We start from the raw sequence: 20,784 nt of genomic DNA on the forward strand, positions 1-20,784 counted from the left end.
AAAATAAAACCTCCAATTGCTCCCTCACACCAGCCACATGCCAAGCAGCCCATAGCTGTTGGAATTTCAGATTCTGACATTTGGAGGGGAGAGCTAGAAGGGGCGTGTAGACCTGACACTCTGAGGATATTCCTACAGCATCTTGGTCTCACCAGAAGGTTTGCAACTGGGATCCTAGTCTCGTTGAAGGGCTCTGTCTCCAGCAGCCCCGTGAACATCTGACAATGTACGAGAAAGGTCAGGTAGTGCTGCATGACCCGTAGACCTCTCAGCTAAAGTGGGATGAACGGGTGAGCCTTTCTTTCTAATAACAGGATTTCTCCTGTTTCTGTTCCTACAGATTTGGAAGTGGAAAGTGTACACGACTCCAGCAATGAGGAAGAGGAAGACTTTTCAGGTAGGGAACAGCACTGACGTAGAGAACAGTGGGGGAGAGGGCTCTGGGAACATGGGGTTGCACCTGCCACTCGGGAGAATGAAGAAGGTGGGTAAGAAATCAGAAAGGAAAAGGGAAACATTGGAGACAGGTATGATTTGTTCATTTCATATTTTCTAACTGAAAAGAGCAGAAATTGTGTCCATGGGTCTTTGGTGTGCTCTGCTCTGTCATCAGCACTCCTTGGTTTGCTATTTTCATGATCTTTCCCATAACACCTGCACTTCCTCCCTCTGCCTCTGCCAGATGTCGAAGCCTGGTTTCTCTGGTCAGTGCCTCTCGGGAATTGTGCACGAGACATTCTATGTCGTTCTTGCCATTGACCTACAATGGCATGACTTGTGGGCCACAACAACCCTCTCCCACACATGAGAACCTGGACGCTAAGTTCTGCTGTGAGCCAGGAGGTGGAAGGATTTGGACCAAACCTTTGTGGTTCTGTCCTGTTTGCTGCACCTTCAAGAGGACTCCCAGAGCTGGGGGGGCTAAAGAATATTTCCTCCGGCATCACTACATAGGCTCCCATGTCCCTTAGCTTATGGCAGCCTTCACACCCCACCCGAGTCTGACCCCTGAATGTGCTTCCAGGGGAGAGAGGCCCCTGTGCAGCTACCACCCCGGAGACCCTCTGGGGCGGGCCGGGGTTCTAGAGTCCTGTGCGAACGTGCCGCTGGGCCTGTTCCACACACTTGCTGTCACAGCCCCACTGACCTGTCACCAGGGGTCGTCTAGGCATAGGACAGAGCCTCTTGGCAGCAGGGCCAGGGAGTCACTACTCATCTCACAACCGCCAGTCCGGGCTCACAGCACTGGCCATGCTCCCCACTCTCCAGTGATGCCCACCCTGGGAACTTTCCTCAGGCCTGCCCAGGGCTCTGCCCGCCCTGCCGAGGTCCTTGCCCTGTAAGGCTCAGCGGAGCACCGGCAGGCACCATGTGTTTCAGTGGACACACTGTAGCCATTTTCCAGTGCGGCACTCAAACATTCAGGGGAAATGGACAAGTTACTGTGCTCTCCTTTGCATTCAACCTCTGTACCACTTGTGCAAACAGGTGACATTGTTTCAGCCTGAAGCATTTCCCTGGGAAGGTCATCTCAGTCACTGAGACACTGGATATGTGGAGGCGGTTGGCACTCTCTCCCTTGAGTTCCCCAGCAATCCCAGACCCAGGACAGCTGCTCCCGACACAGAGGGATCAGGGAATTGATTCTGTGGGAGCCAGCATATCTCCTCTCCTTCCTTGGTTGTCCCCTATTTGAGAACAATATGATTGGTAGAGCTTGGCAGGGGGAAGGGAATGGGGCATCATGAGGAGAGGAGGAGGAAGGGGAGCAGGGAGGAGAGGAGCAAGGCGGGAGGAAGGCAAAGTCCTGCATAGACAGTCATGGGGACAGTGATGGCTTACGGGGGGACAGGATGAAACAGACTTCATTCCTGGTCAAGGAGAGAAGCCGAGGTGGGAAAAGCAAGTGAGAGACCAGAGACCCACTTCCACCCTATGGAGATAAAGGGACCAAGGCCAGGGAGGACTCAGAGCTGAGGACCCATCAAACTGAGGCCAGAGCCCATCATGCTAAGAGCAGGAGCCAGAGGTTCTCACCTCCTGTCCTCTGTCCTCTCCCAAGGACACACAGCATCCTCGATCCACTGTGCACTGACAGATAACTTCAAGGATGAAGAGGATTCCCAGGGAAGGAACAACATTGTGCCTATAATTCAATTCCTCCTCCATCTCTTGCACTTCCTCTCACTGCTGTCTGTCCATAAGCACCTCTTCCTAGCTCTTCCTTGTTCCCTGGTTTCACGAGGGCCCACCCTGGTGGACCTGGTCTCCTGCAGGCACTGAGGCTTTGCGTCTGCATTGTTCATGAAATCACTCTGCAGCCGTCCCCACCCCTTTCTTCGCATCAGCCTGACCCCTCACCACTGAGCCTGGGGAGCAGCCCTGACAGCAGCAGGGCAGAGCTCACCCTGCTGAGGGGCCTCAGGAAGGGAGGGAGTCTGGGAGTCTGTGGACATGCCTGATTCTTTTCTTCCTTTCAGCTCTCGAGAATCTCTCCTTCCAGAGACTTGAGAGCTAAAACAAGAGAAGCAGTCTGTCCTTCAGAAGAGAAGGACTTAGGAAAGTGATGATTTGGGCAGGAAAGGGGGAAGGCAAACTTGCACATATGTTCTCCGTCGCTTCCCTGACTTACTTGTTAGCACCTCAGGAAGGTACACAAAACCTGGGGTGCTGCCCCGGTGCCTGAGCACAAACAGGAGATGAGAGGAAGGTCAGACTAGTCCCTGCAGGCACTTGGGTGCCCCGAGCACATCCCACGAGGAACCTCCACCTGAGCCGTACAACTCCCCGTGGTGGTCGGGCTGTGTCCTCCAGCAGCTGCTGAACTGGGACGGAGGGCAGTGGGTACCTCTAGGGACTGGACCCCAGAAGGTGAGTGCACTGGGCTCTTCTGGAAAAGGGCCCCAGGAGCTGTTGACCCCTCACTTTGCAGGACCCAGTCCTGCCCTCCCAACCTGCAGAAGTCAGCAGAGAGCTTCGTCCAGAACATCGCTAGTAGGCATGAGATATTGATGGAGTGGCCTTATCTCTCCCCTCAGGGAGCTGAGAAAGGAGCGAAAGGACAGTCCCCTGGTCTCGTGCAAGCAACATAGCTCCCCTCGCCCAGCGGTGGACCCCTGTGGACACTAGTAGGTCCAGGTATCAAGCTGAGATATGGATGATTGCCAGTCAGTTGGGAGCTGCCCAACTCCTTGGGTCCCCTGAACCTCCAAAAAGCCTTGTAGGAGGTAGGGGGTCACCTCATGGCCCCATTTCTTCATGTGAGTTTGAGGTTCTATCAATTCTGCTCAGTCTATGGGCAAGAGCAGGGCGGGAAGGCCACCCTGTCTGCTCCCAACTCGCTCATGCCCCACCCACAGTGTGGACTGTTCAAAGTCACTTCCCCTCCTGTCTCCACAGGAACACATAGTCTCTGCCATGCCACCTGCAACACTCACGAGTGCAAAGGCTCCTCCACAGAGAAGGGCATGCTGAGGGCTCTCAGAGAGGCTGGGAATGGGACAGGCAAGCAGGACAGGGACCCAGCAGTCCCAGAGGAGGACAGTCAGGGGAGGGGCTGTCTGACCCTCAGAATGTAGCCTTCACTCTGCCCCAGGGGGTCTGTGGGGAGCTTCACATTCTTCAGGACACACATGGGTCCTGCAGGGAAATCACCTCAAGACCTCAGAAGACACACCCAACACTAACCTGTAGACCTCTTGTAAGAGCTGCGGAAAACCACGCGCCTCTCATGATCTCATACAACTCCCCCCGCTGTTTCCCACAGCTGCATAACAAGACAGATGACCCAGGTTCTCCAAAGCTGCTCTGAGAAAGTGAGCCAGCATGGCACTGGGGATCTATATACAGCTTCGGTAGTGGCCCTGAGGACAAGTCAGCGTGAACTTATTTGGGAGGTTCAGAACCAAGACAACTTAACCACTGTGATGCAGAACCACCGGGGAGATGACAGGGTGTACCACTCTTGTACGTATCGCACTGGAATCTGCTGTGAAGACGCAGAGGTCAGACGTGTTGCATCCTACCCACGAGGCCAAGGAATGTGAGCCAAGAAGAACCATCTGTAAAACAAGTACAGCATTGAGTTGGGGGTCTTAGGGATGGCACTCTGGGAGACACAGAGTCACCCCCAAACTGAAAGTGTGCTCCGCACTGCCAGCAGGGAGTGCAGGCTCAAAGAGGCCAAAACCACCAGGTCACACAAGCTGTGAAAGAATTAGGATTGCTGCTAGCAGACCTTAAACTAATACATGGTTGGCGGTTTGGCTACCAGGTGTTCCCTGATGTCTATTTCAGACCAAAGCAGGAGGATGTGGTCCTGGAGGTGGCCCAGAGGTCAGTGATCATTTGCAACACTGACAAAAGTCCAAAGTTCGTACAGCTCCCAGAACCAAATCAGAAGATGTGCATCAACCCTATTTCAACTGCATTTTGCAGGACTGTCTTAGCAATGCTTACTCCTCCTGGAGTAATCTTTCACATTTGAAATGTGTTCTCATTCATCGACCACTGGATCTTCGATTATATGGAACTGAAACAGGAGACGTGCATAAACCCTACCTCCTCCATGTCTTTTCCACTCTACGTGAGTGACTCTGTCAGTCTTCCTTCCTTCTTTCATAACTCTATTCTTTTTTTAAATATTTTTTATTGCATTGTTAGTCACCATACAGTACATCCCTACTAGAAGTTATAGAGCAATTCAGTAATGTGGCGGGGTACAAAATCAATCCTCAGAAATCAGTTGTATTTCTATACATGAACAATGAGATTGAAGAAAGAGAAATTAGGGAATCCATTCCATTTACAATAGCACCAAAAATCATACGTTATCTTGGAATTAACTTAACCAGAGAAGTAAAGGATGTATATTCTAGAAACTACAAATCACTCTTGAAAGACATTGAAGAAGACACAAAAAGATGGAAAAATATTTCATGCTCATGGATCGGAAGAATTAACATAGTTAAAATGTCTATGCTATCCAGAGCAACCTACACTTTCAATGCCATCCTGATCAAAATACCAATGACATTTTTCAAAGAACAGGAACAAACAGCCCTTAAATTTGTGCAGAAACAGAAAAGGCCCCAAATCGCCAAGGAATTGTTGAAAAGGAAAAACAAAGCTGGGGGCATCATGTTGCCACATTTCAAGCTATACTACAAAGCTGTGATCACCAAACCGACACATAGACCAATGGAACAGAATAGAGAACCCAGAAATGGACCCTCGGCTCTTTGGGCAACTAATCTTTGACAAAGCAGGAAAAAACATCCAGTGGAAAAAAGACAGTCTCTTCAATAAATGGTGCCTGGAAAATTGGATAGCTACATGCAAAAGAATGAAACTTGACCACTCTCTCACACCATACACAACGATAAACTCCAACTGGATGAAAGACCTTGGTGTAAGACAGGAATCCATCAAAATCCTAGAGAAGAACATAAGCAGCAACTTCTACGACATTGGCCACAGCAACCTTTTTCATGACACATCTCCAATTCAAGAGAAACAAAAGAAAAAATGAACTTATGGGACTTCATCAAGATAAAAAGCTTCTGCACAGCCAAGGAAACAGTCAAAAAAAACTAAGAGGCAGCCCACGGAATGGGAGAAGATATTTGCAAATGACATTACAGATAAAAGACTGGTATCCAAGATCTACAAAGAACTTCTCAAACTCAATACATGATAAACAAACAAATCATAAAATCGGCAAAAGATATGAACAGACACTTTTCTAATGAAGACATACAAGTGGCTAACAGACACATGAAAAAATGTTCAAAATCATTAGCCATCAGAGAAATTCAAATCAAAACCACACTGAGATACCACCTTACGCCAGTTAGAATGGCAAAATTTGACAAGGCAAGAAACAACAATTGTTGGAGAGGATGTGGAGAAAGGGGATCCCTCCTACATTGTTGGTGGGAATGCAAGTTGGTACAGCCACTCTGGAAAACAGTGTGGAGGTCCCTTAAAAAGTTAAAAATTGAGCTACCCTATGATCCAGCAATTGCACTACTGGGTGTTTACCCCAAAGATACAGATGTAGTGAACAGAAGGGCCATATGCACCCCAATGTTCATAGCAGCATTGTCCACAATAGCTAAATCGTGGAAGGAGCCGAGACGCCCTTCAACAGATGACTGGATTAAGAAGTTGTGGTCCAGGGGCGCCTGGGTGGCACAGCGGTTAAGCGTCTGCCTTCGGCTCAGGGCGTGATCCCGGCGTTATGGGATCGAGCCCCACATCAGGCTCCTCCGCTAGGAGCCTGCTTCTTCCTCTCCCACTCCCCCTGCTTGTGTTCCCTCTCTCGCTGGCTGTCTCTATCTCTGCCGAATAAATAAATAAAATCTTAAAAAAAAAAAAAGAAGTTGTGGTCCATATATACAATGGAATATTACTCAGCTATCAGAAAGAACGAGTTCTCAACATTTGCTACAACAAGGATGGCACTGGAGGAGATAATGCTAAGTGAAATAAGTCAAGCAGAGAAAGACAACTATCATATGATTTCTCTCATCTATGGAACATAAGAACTAGGATGATCGGTAGGGGAAGAAAGGGATAAAGAAAGGGGGGGTAGGGGCGCCTGGGTAGCGCAGTCGTTAAAGCGTCTGCCTTCGGCTCAGGGCGTGATCCTGGCGTTCCGGGATTGAGTCCCACATCGGGCTCCTCCGCTGGGAGCCTGCTTCTTCCTCTCCCACTCCCCCTGCTTGTGTTCCCTCTCTCACTGGCTGTCTCTGTCAAATAAATAAATAAAATCTTTAAAAAAAAAATAAAAGAAAGGGGGGGTAATCAAAAGGGGGAATGAAACATGAGAGACTATGGACTATGAGAAACAAACTGAGGGCCTCAGAGGGGAGAGGGGTGGGGGAATGGGATAGGCTGGTGATGGGTAGTAAGGAGGGCATGTATTGCATGGTGCACTGGGTGTTATACACAACTAATGAATCATCGAGCCTTACATCGGAAACCGGGGATGTACTGTATGGTGACTAACATAATATAATAAAAAAATCATTAAAAAAAAATAAAAAATAAAAACAATAACAACAAAAAAATAAAATAAAATAAAAGAAGTAGATGACACAAATACCAAGATGATGCAAATAGCAAAATGATAGATTTATATTCAATCATAATAATATTCACATATTAATATATAAAGTACACTGAAATATAAGAAAAGGCAGAGGATGTCAAATGGGATTTAAACATAGCAAGACACAAGTGCATGCAGCTTACCAAAAAAACACTTTAAATATACAGACAATTAAATCAAAATGAAAGGACGAAAAATGAGATGTAATGCTCCCACAGATCATAAGAAAGGTGGAGTAGCTATATTAATTTCAGACAAGACATATTTTAGAGCAAAGACTATTAGCCAGGATAAAGAGGATATTTTCATAATAATGAATCAGTTCACTAAGAAGATGTACAAATATCAAAGGTTTATGTACCTAATAACAGAGGTTCAAAACACAGCAGCAAAACTTGTTAAAAATGAGGTGAAACATATAAATCCACCATTATAGTCAGAGATTTCAACAATCCTCAGTAATTGACAAAAACAAGGGGACAAAAAGTAAGTGGGGATATAGAAAAGTTGCATAACCCTACCTACCAACTTGAGTTAATTAACATTTATAGATATCCACCCAACAAGAGTAGAATAAATTTTTCATTCAAATGCATACAGAGCATATACTAAGATGGACCATATTCAAGACTATGAAACAAGTCTACATAAATTTAAAAGTACACAAGTCATGGGGCGCCTGTGTGGCACAGCGGTTAAGCGTCTGCCTTTGGCTCAGGGCGTGATCCCGGCGATATGGGATCGAGCCCCACATCAGGCTCCTCCGCTATGAGCCTGCTTCTTCCTCTCCCACTCCCCCTGCTTGTATTCCCTCTCTCGCTGGCTGTCTCTATCTCTGTCAAATAAATAAATAAAATCTTTAAAAAAAAAAAGTACACAAGTCATACAAAATGCATTATCCAACTACCATGGAAGCAAATTAGAAATCAATTAACATGAAGATCTCTAAGCAATGAGAAAAAACTGCCAACTAAGAATTCTATATCCAGCAAAGCTCTCATTCAAAAGTGAAAAAGAAATTAAAACATTCTTCTATAAACAAAAGAAAAAAAACTGGGAGAGTTATTCATTACTAGCAAAGCTGTCCAACAATACTAAAGAAAATATTTCAGGTTGCAAAAAAAAAAAAAGTCATTGGACAGTAATACAAAATCACAAAGAAACTGCACCACTAAAGGTAAATATAACATTTTAGAATAGTATAAATGTAGCTATTATATGCAGCTCCTTTTCCTATTTGATTTTAAAAAGACAACTGCAAAAATAAGTAATTAAAATTTATGTTAATGAGCACACAATGTTTAAAAATGTAATTTGTGACAATAATAGTATAAAGGAGGGAGAAACAGCTATATAAGAGTAGTTTTTGCATACTATTGAAATTCAGTTGGTATTAATCTAAATTGTATTGTTATAAATTAAGACACTAACAGTAACTCCCAGGGCAATCAATAAGATATTTTAAAAAATATTTTTAAAGAAATTAAAAATGAATTTAAAAGATATACTAGGAAATTTCTATTTGATACAAAAGAAGGCAATAATGGAAGAACTAACGAACAAAAAAGACATATAGAAAATAAATAGCAGGGGCACCTGGGTAGCGCAGCGGTTAAGTGTCTGCCTTCAGCTCAGGGCGTGATCCCGGTGTTCTGGGATTGAGTCCCACATCGGGCTCCTCCACTGGGAGCCTGCTTCTTCCTCTCCCACTCCCTCTGCTTGTGTTCCCTCTCTCGCTGGCTGTCTCTATCTCTGTTGAATAAATAAATAAAATCTTTAGAAAAAAAAGAAAATAAATAGCAAAATGGTCACATAAATCCTATTTTAATACTTATTACATTAAGTATAAATGTATTAAACTCTCCAATTAAAAGGCAGAGATTGATAGAATGGTTTTTTTTTTTAATGATCCAACTATATGCTGTCTATAAGAGATTCACTTTAAATCCAAAGGCATGGGGGAAAATAAAAGAATGGGTAAAGATATACCATGCAAATGTCAACCAAAAGAGAACTGGAGTGGCTAAATTAATATCAAGGAAAAAATTAAGTAAAAAAATATTACCAGAAAGATATTTTATGATACAAGGGTCAATTCCACTAGGAAGATATGACTATTATAAACATATATACAGCTAACAGCTGAGCCCAAAATACATATTTTGGCAAAACTGAAAGGATAGAGGGAGAAATGGCAATTCAACATAATAGTTGGAGACTTCCATATTCCACTTTCAGTAATGGGTAGAACAACTAGGCAGAAGGTTAGTAAAGAAATAGAAGACATGAACAACACAACAAACCAATCAGATTTAACAGACCTCTACAAAACACTCCACCCATCAAGAGCAAAATACACATTCTTCTCAAGTTCCCATGGAACATTCTGAAGAATAAACTATATGCCAGGTTATCCACAAAACAAATCTCCAATTTTTTTTTTAAAATCAAAATCACACAAAGTATATTCTCTGATGATAATGAAATAATAAATCAATGATAAGAGGAAATTGGAGACTTTACAGATATGTGGGAATTAAACATTCTAACCAATGAGTCAAAAAATTACCGAAGAAATTAGAAAATGTTTGATATGAATGAAAGGAAAACACAACATACCAAAACTTGTGGGATACAATAAAATTAGAGCTCAGAGGAAAATGTATAGTTGTAAATGCCTATATAAAAAAGAAGGACCCAAATCAATAACTTGACCTGTCACCTTAAGAAAGTAGAAAAAGAAACTAAAACCCAAACTAAACCCAAGTAAGGAGAAGGAAAAAAAATAATAATGATTAAAAGAGAAATAAACGAAACAGAAAATAGAAAACAATAGAGAAAAATCAATGGAACCTAAAGTACTTTTTTGAAATGATAAACATTTAACAAATCTTTAGCAGAATGAATGACAACAACAACAACAAAAACCCTCAAATTACTAAACTCAGCAACAGAAGAGGAGACATTACTATAGTCCTTACAGGAATGAAGAGGTTTATAAGGGAATGCCAACAAATTGCATAACCTAGATAATGCCAGTATCATCCTGAAAGACCTGATAAAAGCATCATAAGGAAAAACTACAGGGATGCCTGGATGGTGCAGTTGGTTAGGCAACCAACTCTTGGTTTCAGCTCAGGTCATGATCTCAGGCTCATGGGATCAAGCCCCATGTCGGGCTTTGTGCTCAGCATGGAGTCTGCTTGGGGGTCTCTATCTTTCTCCATCTGCCCCTCCCCCTCTCTAAAATAAATAAATAAATCTTTTTTCTCTTTTAAAAAATTTTTTATTATGCTATGTTAGACACCATACAGTACATCCTTAATTTTTGATGTAATGTTCCATAATTCATTGTTTGCATATAACACCCAGTGCTCCATGCAATATGTGCCCTCCTTAATACCCATCACCAGCAATAAATCATTTTTTAAAAAGAGAAAAAAGAAGAAAACTACAGACCAATGTTCCTTATGAATACAGATATAAAAATCCTCAGCTAAATATTATCAAACCAAATCCAGTAACTTATAGAAAGGATTATACACCATGAACAAGTGGTATTTATCCCAGGAATGTAAAGTTGGTTCAACACACAAAAATCAATGTAATACACCATATTAATATAAAGAAAAGACTCCTGATCACGTCATTAGATACAGAAAAACCATTTGAAAAAATCCAAACACCCTTTCATGATTAGGACACTCAACAAACTAGGACTAAAAAGGAATTTCTTCAACCTAATGAAGGCATTAACTAAAAATTCACAACTAATGTCATACTCAGTGGTGAAAGACTGGGGGCCTTCCTCCTAAAATCAGAAACAAGACTAAGAAGCCCATTCCGACCACTTCTACTGAATATTGTACTTGAAGTTCTAGCTAGACAAGGCAAGAAAATGACTTTAACAATGACGTTTGCAACAAAATAAAATACTTCGAAAAGAATACAGTGAAATTTGACAAAAGAAGTATAAGTACACTGAAAAATATAAAGCATTGTTGAATAAATAAAAGATCAAAATAATTGGAAAGACATCCAATATAAACTAATGGAATGCAAGACTGAATATTATTTGGAAAGCAATCTTTCCTAAGTTTATTTATGGATTCAGTGTAATCCCCATCAAAATCCCAACAGACTTTCTGGACAACCTGATTCTAAAATCTGCATGGAACTTCAAAGGACCCAACACAGAAAAAACAATCTTGAAAATTAAGGACAAAATTGAAAAATTCACACTTTCTGAGTTCAACACTTATTACAGAGCCACAAGAATCAAGACAGTGTGGTAATGGCATAAGGATAAGCATATAAATCAATGGAATGGAATCCAGAATCCAGAAATAAGGTCTTATATTTATAATCAATTGATTTTTGACAAAGACATCCAGAAAATCCAATGAAAAAGAAATAAACTTTTCAACAAAATGTACTGAGACAATTACATACATACACACTAAAAAAAATTATTTGAACCCCTGCTTCACATAATACACAGAAAACTAACATAAAATGGACATAACAAAAAAAAATCCACCTAAATGTAACAGTCAAAAGTATTAAACTCTTTAAAGAAAACATAGGAGTAAATCTTTGTGAACTTGGGTTAGGCAAAGCCTTATTGGATACAATATCCAAAGCACAAGTGACAAAAAAGATAAATTGGTTTTCATCAAAATTAAAAACCATTGTGCATAAAAGGACACCCTCAAGAAAGTAAAAAGATAACCCAGAAAGTAAGGGAGAAATTTTATGTCAAATAAGGTACTTGTATCCTGAATACATAAAGAATTTATACAACTTGATAGTAAAAAGATAATTAACCCAGTTTAAAAATGGGTAAAGGATCTGAATAGGCATTTCATTCCCCAAAGAGGATATGGTCAAATAAAGCAAATGGTCAATAAGCACATGAAACGATGCTCAACATCATTAGCAATCAGGGAAATAAAACCACAAAATGATTCCATTGTCACACCCGCTCAGATGGCTATGATCAAAATAATAGAGGGAAACACAAGTGTTATCAAGAAAGTGGAGAAATTGGAATCCTCATACATTGAAGGGTGGGAATGTAAAGTGGTACGAGTGCTGCAGAAAACAGTTTGGCAATTCCTCAAAATGATAGAGTTACCGTATGACCCAGCAATACCATTCTTAGGTATAGACCCAAGAGAAATAAAAAAAAACATTCTCCACATGAAAGCTTGTATACAAATAGCAGCATTATTCACAATAGCCAAAACCAGAAACAACCCAAATGTCCATCATCTGACAGACAAGAAAAACTTGGTAAATAAATCCTTAACCAAGTCAGGGTTAACATACTTAGTGCAGGCAGACATAAATAGCATGTACCTCTGATATGATGTAACCAAAAAAAAGCACTTCACCTCTATCGTATTCTTTCCAAAAATCCACAACCACATTTTAATTGTGAGAAAGACCTAGACTGGGAAATCATCTACAGGATGCCTGGCTAGTACTCCTCAAGACTGCCAATGTCATGAGAAACTGCCAAAGTCCAAAGGAGACTGGAGATATCTGACAACTAAAATGCAATGTGCTACCATGGATTGGATCCTGGAACATAAAAAGGACATTAATAGAAAACTGGTGAAATCTGGATAAAGCCTGGAGGTAATAGTATTAATATCAGCTTCTTCCTTTTGGGAAATGTATCACAGTAATGTAAGATGTTAACAATGAGGAAAACTGGGTAGAGGATATACCGAAACTGTACTACCTTTTCAAATTTTATGTCAGTCTAAAATGATTTCAGAATAAGGATTAAAACACACACACACACACACACACACACACACACACACACACACACACACACATGGGAACCATAATGGTACCCAACCTTCTCAAAAACAACACTGGCTACTAGAACTCAGTGGTGCTTTCAAAATTCTGTTGGAAAGTGACTTCTGTCTTAGAATTATAAACTACACCAGAATATAAATGAATTCAACTATGTAAAGTCTCAATTTACTTTCCATGTACCCTTCTTTGAGAGGACTACTACAGGATATGCATCAGAAAAATGAAAAAGTAAACCAAGAAATGGGACTCTACAGTGCTCGCAATCATTACTTCGACAATTGTGAATAACAGGATTAGATTGTCAGAAAGTACAGTAGCAGACACCACATCAGTTAAGTCAAACAGAATTTTCTCACCTAAATAAAAGAAGGAAGACAGAGAAGACAGTCTACAAGCAGAAACTATTTTTAAAAAAGCATTAGGAACAAATGAAGACAGGAGGATAAAAGTTTTCAGATCACATGACCAGGACATAGAGAATTGTGGTGAAACCTTCTGAGGGCAGGTCACTTCAGACTCTCTGGATTGCACCCTCCTGGCCCACCAGAGTCAGTTACCCAGTTATCCCTACAAAGCTTGCTAACAAGCTAGATTTCTGGGCTTTGTTTCATATCTCAAGTACTTCAGCAGGGTGAGTCAGCTATACTCCTTCATTAATAGCATATTATTATTTTTGTTTGTATTTTAATGTTTTTTTAACTTGAGAACATATATCTTTATTTACATAAAAGGTATTATATTGCATTTTTGCATTGCATCTCATTTTTTCCTACTTTTTCCACTAAGCTATAACATTTTAAGATACACACATATAACATGTACCTCTCGTTTGTTGTGTCTAATGCAGACACCACACATTACCTATCCACTTTGTTAGCACAGACACTGAAGTAGCTTTTAACTCCCCGCTCCCATAAAAATGCTGCAATAAACATTCCAAAGGATGACCTCTTATAGATCTGTGCAGAAATTACCCTGGGATGAATACCAGAAGCAGTTGAACTGAGTCATAGAGTATGTGAGTACTTGACGATGTACTAGCAGATTGCTTTCTAAAATGACTACATCAATCAACAGTCCATCCAGCAGCCTGCAAGGACTCCTCTGTCCACATATCCCCACCAATTCTTAGCATTTGCAGTTCTCTAGCTTTTGCCAATCTAATGGTTAAATTGTGATTTCCCCTTAATCTGAATTTCTCTTATAACCATTGATTTTGAGCATCTCTATATTTATAAGACAAAATAGATCAGTGGTTGCCTAAGACAGAGGGTGGAAGTGGGGATTAATTGCAAATCAGCACAACCCTGTAAATGTATGGAAATCATCAAATTGACAATTGGGCAATATTATGGTATGTAAAATATGCCTCAATAAAGTTGTTTTCAAAGATTAGAAATAACACAAGGATGCCTGCTATCACCACATCCATTTACTGGAAGTCATAGCCAAAATAATAAAACCAGGAAAATAAATTAAAATGACGTAAATAAATCTAAAATGAAAGAACTAGAAATGTAGGAACAAAATCATTTCTCACTGAGACGATTGTCTGCATATAATATCAAAAAGTCTACAAAGCAATTATTAGAATAGATTTTTATCTGCAAGTGAGCAGATTAAAACTCAATTAAAAATTACTTTGTGAAAGAAACAATTAGAAAACCTAATTTTATATTAGCAACCAAAAGTATAAGGTAATTACAAATAAATCTAATAAAAATATGCAATCACTTTATGGGGAAGATTTTAAAGCTTTATTGAAAGACATTACACATTGATACACACACACATATCAGTAAGACTGGGGATATCTAAATGATACTGGTAGATTGTATCTATGTCAATATCCTGGTTGTGATATTGTACTATAATTCTGCAAAGTGCAAACTTTGGTGAAAAATAGGCAAATATACAACTGCATATGAATCAACAATTAGCTCAATAAAATTTTCAACAAAAAGTATACACAGCCTGGGAATAACAGAAGATAAAGCACTACAGAAAATAAGGTTAGTGAATTTGAATATGCCAACAATTAGAAACTATCCAAAATGGAAAACAGAAAGAAAAAAGACTTTAAACAATTAAACAGAGTAACAGTTATCTATAGATCAACTTTAAGGAACATAATTGTGGTCCCCAAAAAAGAACAGAAATTATTGAGGACAGAAAACAGTATGTTAGGAACTAATGGCTATAAATTTTCACTAGCCCACAGTTCCAATAAGCTCAATAAACCCTGACTTCCCCATGCACCATAACACATCAAAATCAAATTGTTTAAAATCAATAGTAAAGAGAAAATATTAAAACCAGCCAGACCAAAAACTGTATAGGGGAATAAAAATTTGAATGACAGAAGACTTCTCAGCAGAAAATATGTAAGCCAGAATGTAATAGAGCAACATCCTTAAAACATGATAGGGACAAAATTATTCACCTAGAATTCCACTCTAAGGAAAAAGCCTTTCAAAACCAAAGAAAATTTAATATTTTTTCATACATATAAAAACTAAAAGAATTCACCATCACCAGAACAACATTATAGGAAAACAACAATATCACTTCCCCTCAGGCAGGAGGGAAATGATACCAGATGGAAACCTGAATCTACACAGAGAATGAAGACCACACTACACTACAAAAACGTGAGCAAATAGGATGTCGTTTTAGGTTTTTAAATTTCCTTAAATAATTGAATGCTTCAAGGAAAACATAATGCATTGTGGAGCTTATAACATATCTGGAAGTAAAATTATATACACTAGTACAAAGACTAGGAGAGGGAAATGAAGATATACAATTGTAAGATCATTGCCTTAATCTGCTTGAGCTACCCTAAGAAAATATTGCATACTGGGTGGCTTAAACAAAACAGGATTTATTTTCTCACAGTCTTGGAGACTGGAAGTCTGAGATCAGGGTGCCAGAGTGGTTGAGTTCTGGTGAGGACTCTTTCTGGCTTACAGATGGCCGCCTTCTCACTATGTGCTCACATGGCCTTTCCTTGGTGCGTGTACATGTGTGTGCATGTAGAGAGGTCCTGGTGCCTCTTCTTATAAGGGCACTAAGATCATCATCTAACCCTGGTTACTTCCCATTACTCTGGGTATTAGGGCTTCAACATATGAATCTGGGGCGAGACTCAAACATTCCATACATAATAATTATTTTTATATTATTTGAAGGGAGACTGTGTTAAAGATGTACACATTAAACCCTAAGCAAACACTATACAGGGTATTATTAATAAGACAATATTGGAAATAAAACAGAATCACAAAAAAAATTACTCAGGTAAACCAAAAGAAGACAAGAAATGAGAAGAAAGGAGATGATGAATAGATGGGACAAACAGAAAAAAAAAACAAAAGATTTCAACTCAATTAAGTCTTTCATCACATTAAATGCAGAAGGTCTCAACACCCCAATTAAATTCACATATTGTCAAAATGGGGGAGGGAAGCATGATCTAACTATGTGCTATCTACAAGAAACTCGATTTAAATATAAAATATAAATAAGTTAAAAGTAAAAGGATAAAAAATATGTACTACTCTGCTTATGTTAATGAAAAGAAAGCTGTAAAGGCTTTATTACTATCAGACAAGTAGATTTTATATCAGAGACTATTACCAAGGAGAAAGAGCGATGTTTCATAACGATAAATGTATCAGTTCATCAGAAGGATGGAATAATTCTAAATGCAATAAGTTTCCAAATACATGGAGCCTTGAAAAAGAGAAATAGACAAATCCACTATTACAGTTGGAGACTTACCATTCTATTCTCAATAACTGAAAAGGACAAGTAGGAAGAAAATAAGTACATAAAGACTGAACACTCTCAAACAACTTGAACTAATTGACATTTGTAGAACAATCCATCAAACAACTGTAGAAATAAGAGCAAACTAAATCAGAAGAATCAAGAGCAAATTAGATCCAAACATAGTAAGAAAATCAATAATAAAGACAACAGTGGAAATCAATGAAAAGACAGCATAGTAATAGCATGAAGATAAACATAAAGATCAATTAAACATAATGGAGACTATAGAAAAAGAAATATCTTTTTTTCAAGAGTGTAGGGAACATTTACCAAGAAAAATCATATTTTGGGCCATACAATAAGTGTCAATTTTGAAGAAATCAAATCAAGCAAAGAATGTTTTCTAACTACAGTGAAATTAACTGAAAATCTGTAACAGAAAGGTATGTGGAAAATCCCCAAATATTTAAAAAAAATAAACACACTCTTTATAACCCTTGGACTAAAGAAGAAATCAAAAGGAAATTTTAAAAGTACTCTGAGCTGCATGAAAATAAAAATGCAACATATGAAAAATTTTGTAATTCAGCTAAAGCAGTGCTCAGTGGGAAATGAACAGCACTAAACACCCCTATTAGGGAAAAAAAATAAAGATATCAAGTCAATGGGCTAAGCATCCATCAGAAGAAATAAGAGCAAATTAAATCCGAACGATCAAGAGAAAAATAATAAAGGGCAGAAATCCGTGAAAAGATAGAGTACTATTGGCATGAAGATAAACACATAGATCAATCAAACATAACGGAGACTCCAGAAACAGAACTGTGGGACATGGCAATGGGAGAAACAACAATCTTTCTAAAAAATGCTGAACTGATAGGAAAGTCATGTACAAAAATAAATAAAATGAGTAACAAACTAAGGGCTTCAGAGGGGAGGGGGTGGGGGAATGGGATAGGCCGGTGATGGGTAGTAAGGAGGGCACGTATTGCATGGTGCACTGGGTGTTATACACAACTAATGAATCATCGAACTTTACATCAAAAACCAAGGATGTACTGTATGGTGACTAACATAATAAAAAATATTATTAAAATATAAAATAAATAAATAAATAAATAAATCTTGACCCTTAACACCATACACAAAATTTAACCTCAAAATCGATCAAAGACCTAACTATAAAAGTAGAACTTTCAGGTGAAAACAGAAAAGAAATACCTAGTAAACTGTGCTTAACATATATTTCTTTTTTTTTAAAAAAGATTTTATTTATTTATTCGACAGAGATAGAGACAGCCAGCGAGAGAGGGAACACAAGCAGGGGGAGTGGGAGAGGAAGAAGCAGGCTCATAACGGAGGAGCCTGATGTGGGACTTGATCCCAGAACACTGGGATCACGCCCTGAGCTGAAGGCAGACGCTTAACCGCTGTGCCACCCAGGCGCCCCTTAACATATATTTCTTAAACAGAGCATCATAAGCAGAAACTGTAACACAGGAAAATTTATAAAATGGACTTCATCAGAATTCCAACCTTTTGACCTTCAAAATACAATGTTAAGAAAATGAAAAGACAAACCAAGGACTGGGAGAAAGTATTTCCAAAATATAAATGCAACAAAGGACTTGTATCTAGAACATATAAAAAACACTTACAGCTCAAAGACAAATAGCTTAATTTTTAAACTGCCAAAATATTTCAACAGACACTTTCCCAAAGAAAATATATGAATAACATAACAGCACATGGGAAAACTCTCAACATTATTAGTCATTAAGGAAATAGAAACTAAAACTCCAACGAGATACCATGACGTACCTACTAGCATGGTTAAAATTAAGAAGACGGAAGACATTAAATGATGCCAAGAATTTGGATCAGTTGCAACACTCTTCCACTGCTTGTGGGAGTGCAAAATAGCACAACCAGTTTGGAAAACAGTTGGGCAGTTTCTTAAAAGGTTAAACATAACATCTACCCTATGACCCAGCTATTCCACTCCTAAGTATTTAACCAAGAAAAATCAAAGTGTGTATCCAAATAAAGAGTAGGACATGAATATTTATGGCAGCCTTCTTTTTTTTAATAATAATATTTTTTATTATATTATGTTAGTCACCATACAGTAAAACTATGGCAGCTTTCTTTGCAATTGCCAAAGTCTGGAAAATAACGAAATGTCCATTACCAGGTGAATCAATAAATTATGGTATATTCATGAGAAGGATTACTACTCAGTGATAAAAAATAAAACTATTGATACATGCAATGGTGGATGAATCTCAAAATAATTATGCTGAGTGAAAGAAGGAAGACAAAAATAAAGTCCTACTGTACAATTCCATTTATATAAAATTCTGGACAATGCAAAGTAATCTATAGTGACAGAAACCAGTTCACTGGTTACCTGAGAATGGATTACAAAGAGATATGAAGAAACTTTTGGTGGTGACAAATATGTTCCTTATTCTGATTGTGGTGATGGTATCATGGGTATATCCATATGTTAAAACTCATAAAACTATACACTTAAGGTAGATGCCATTTATTTTATATAATTGCATCTCAGTAAAACTCTGGAAAATGAGCATAAAAGACTATAGGTCATCTCTAAGTAGGTGTGCCATCACCATAAACTATTTCCTTGATCATGTCAGGTCACATTCAGAAGAAATGTGTGTTTCCTTCAGGGAAAATGTTCCTTTTTCCAATTCCTTCTCCATGTTTTTCAATGAAATTTTTATCCATCTTCAGAAGTGACAAAAGCCAAAAACAGAGACTATCCAAACAGGCACACTTGAAGGATCTCTTTGTGTAAGACAGGAACTTCCATTGTCTTGGCCCTGAGACTCATCTTGTGTGTGGGGAGGACTTGCTACTCACAACACTTAGAGCTTGCAATCCTCTCTAGTGTGAAGGGAAGTACTGGAGATAGATTGAGGCAAACTGTGGATCTGGTGAAAAGATATTTGACTTCCACAATTGGAAAGGAAGTGGATCCTCACAAAGAGAAAAGAGCTGAAAAATGGAAACTACTAGATAGAGCAGGAAAACATTCTGCTGAAAACACTGATCAGTCCAGAGAGCTGTATAGGGTATCAAGCAAAACCTCCCACCACTCCATCCTCCTTCTGCTCTGCTGCCATTGACCGCACCCAGCATCAGCATTGGCTCCTACCAACAGTCAGAGAGCTGTAGACCCATCAGTACAAAGAGAAGAAGATGGGGTAGGTGAGGTCCCCTTGGAGAAGTTCTCATCGTATTTCCTGTTGTAAATGGAATGCAAGACCGCTCCCAGAGGATATTATGGCCCTTTCCCTGGAACAGATTCCACAGTGACCCGTCTCCTTCTTTTGTGGAATCTGGAGACTGAAAATCCCAATAGCTCTAAGGCGAAATTATATCCGCCCAACTCATCAAGCCCGCACCTGTCCATGCAAGGTGTTTCCTGGCTCGAGACTGCTCAGGAAGCTGCACAGGACCCACCTGTGGTCAGTGAGGCAGGTGGAGAGGATTGGCAGGATCTCCTAGGAAGGAAGCAATTTCTGCTCATTCCTGCAACACATACTTTGTGGGAGCCCACAAAGTACCAGGAATGTTAAGTATAGGAAACACATCTTTGACCAGACAGGGGATAATCCCTGGCCTCAATCCCTGAGCTCTCTGACATGTCCATGGTCAATTATATTCTGCTGCCTCTGGAGGTGCAGTGCAGAGAACGTGAGGCTCAGGATTGCTGCAACCACTCACCCTAAGGGAGGCCCAGAAGGCAGGCAGGACAGGCCAGAACAGCCCTTGATGTCTTTAATGACATGACTAAGTCACTGAATTTGAATATCAATTATCTGATTCAATAAAACATATAAAGTGTGGGACTTGTGGGGGGGGGGGAGAGTGGGAAACAGAAATAACCCAGTAGAAAAGTAGACAAAAGGCAGGAACTGACATCCAAAAAAGGAGAAACAGGAATGATTAAAAACCCAGAATACGAAAAGATCATCATCTTCATTACTAATCAAGAAACAGAAACTAAAGGAAACCTAACTTACCATTTAACA

Source organism: Ursus americanus, chromosome 30 (assembly GCF_024610735.1).
Source record: "Ursus americanus isolate L20-20 chromosome 30, mUrsAme1.1.p, whole genome shotgun sequence".
Taxonomy (NCBI): domain Eukaryota; kingdom Metazoa; phylum Chordata; class Mammalia; order Carnivora; family Ursidae; genus Ursus; species Ursus americanus.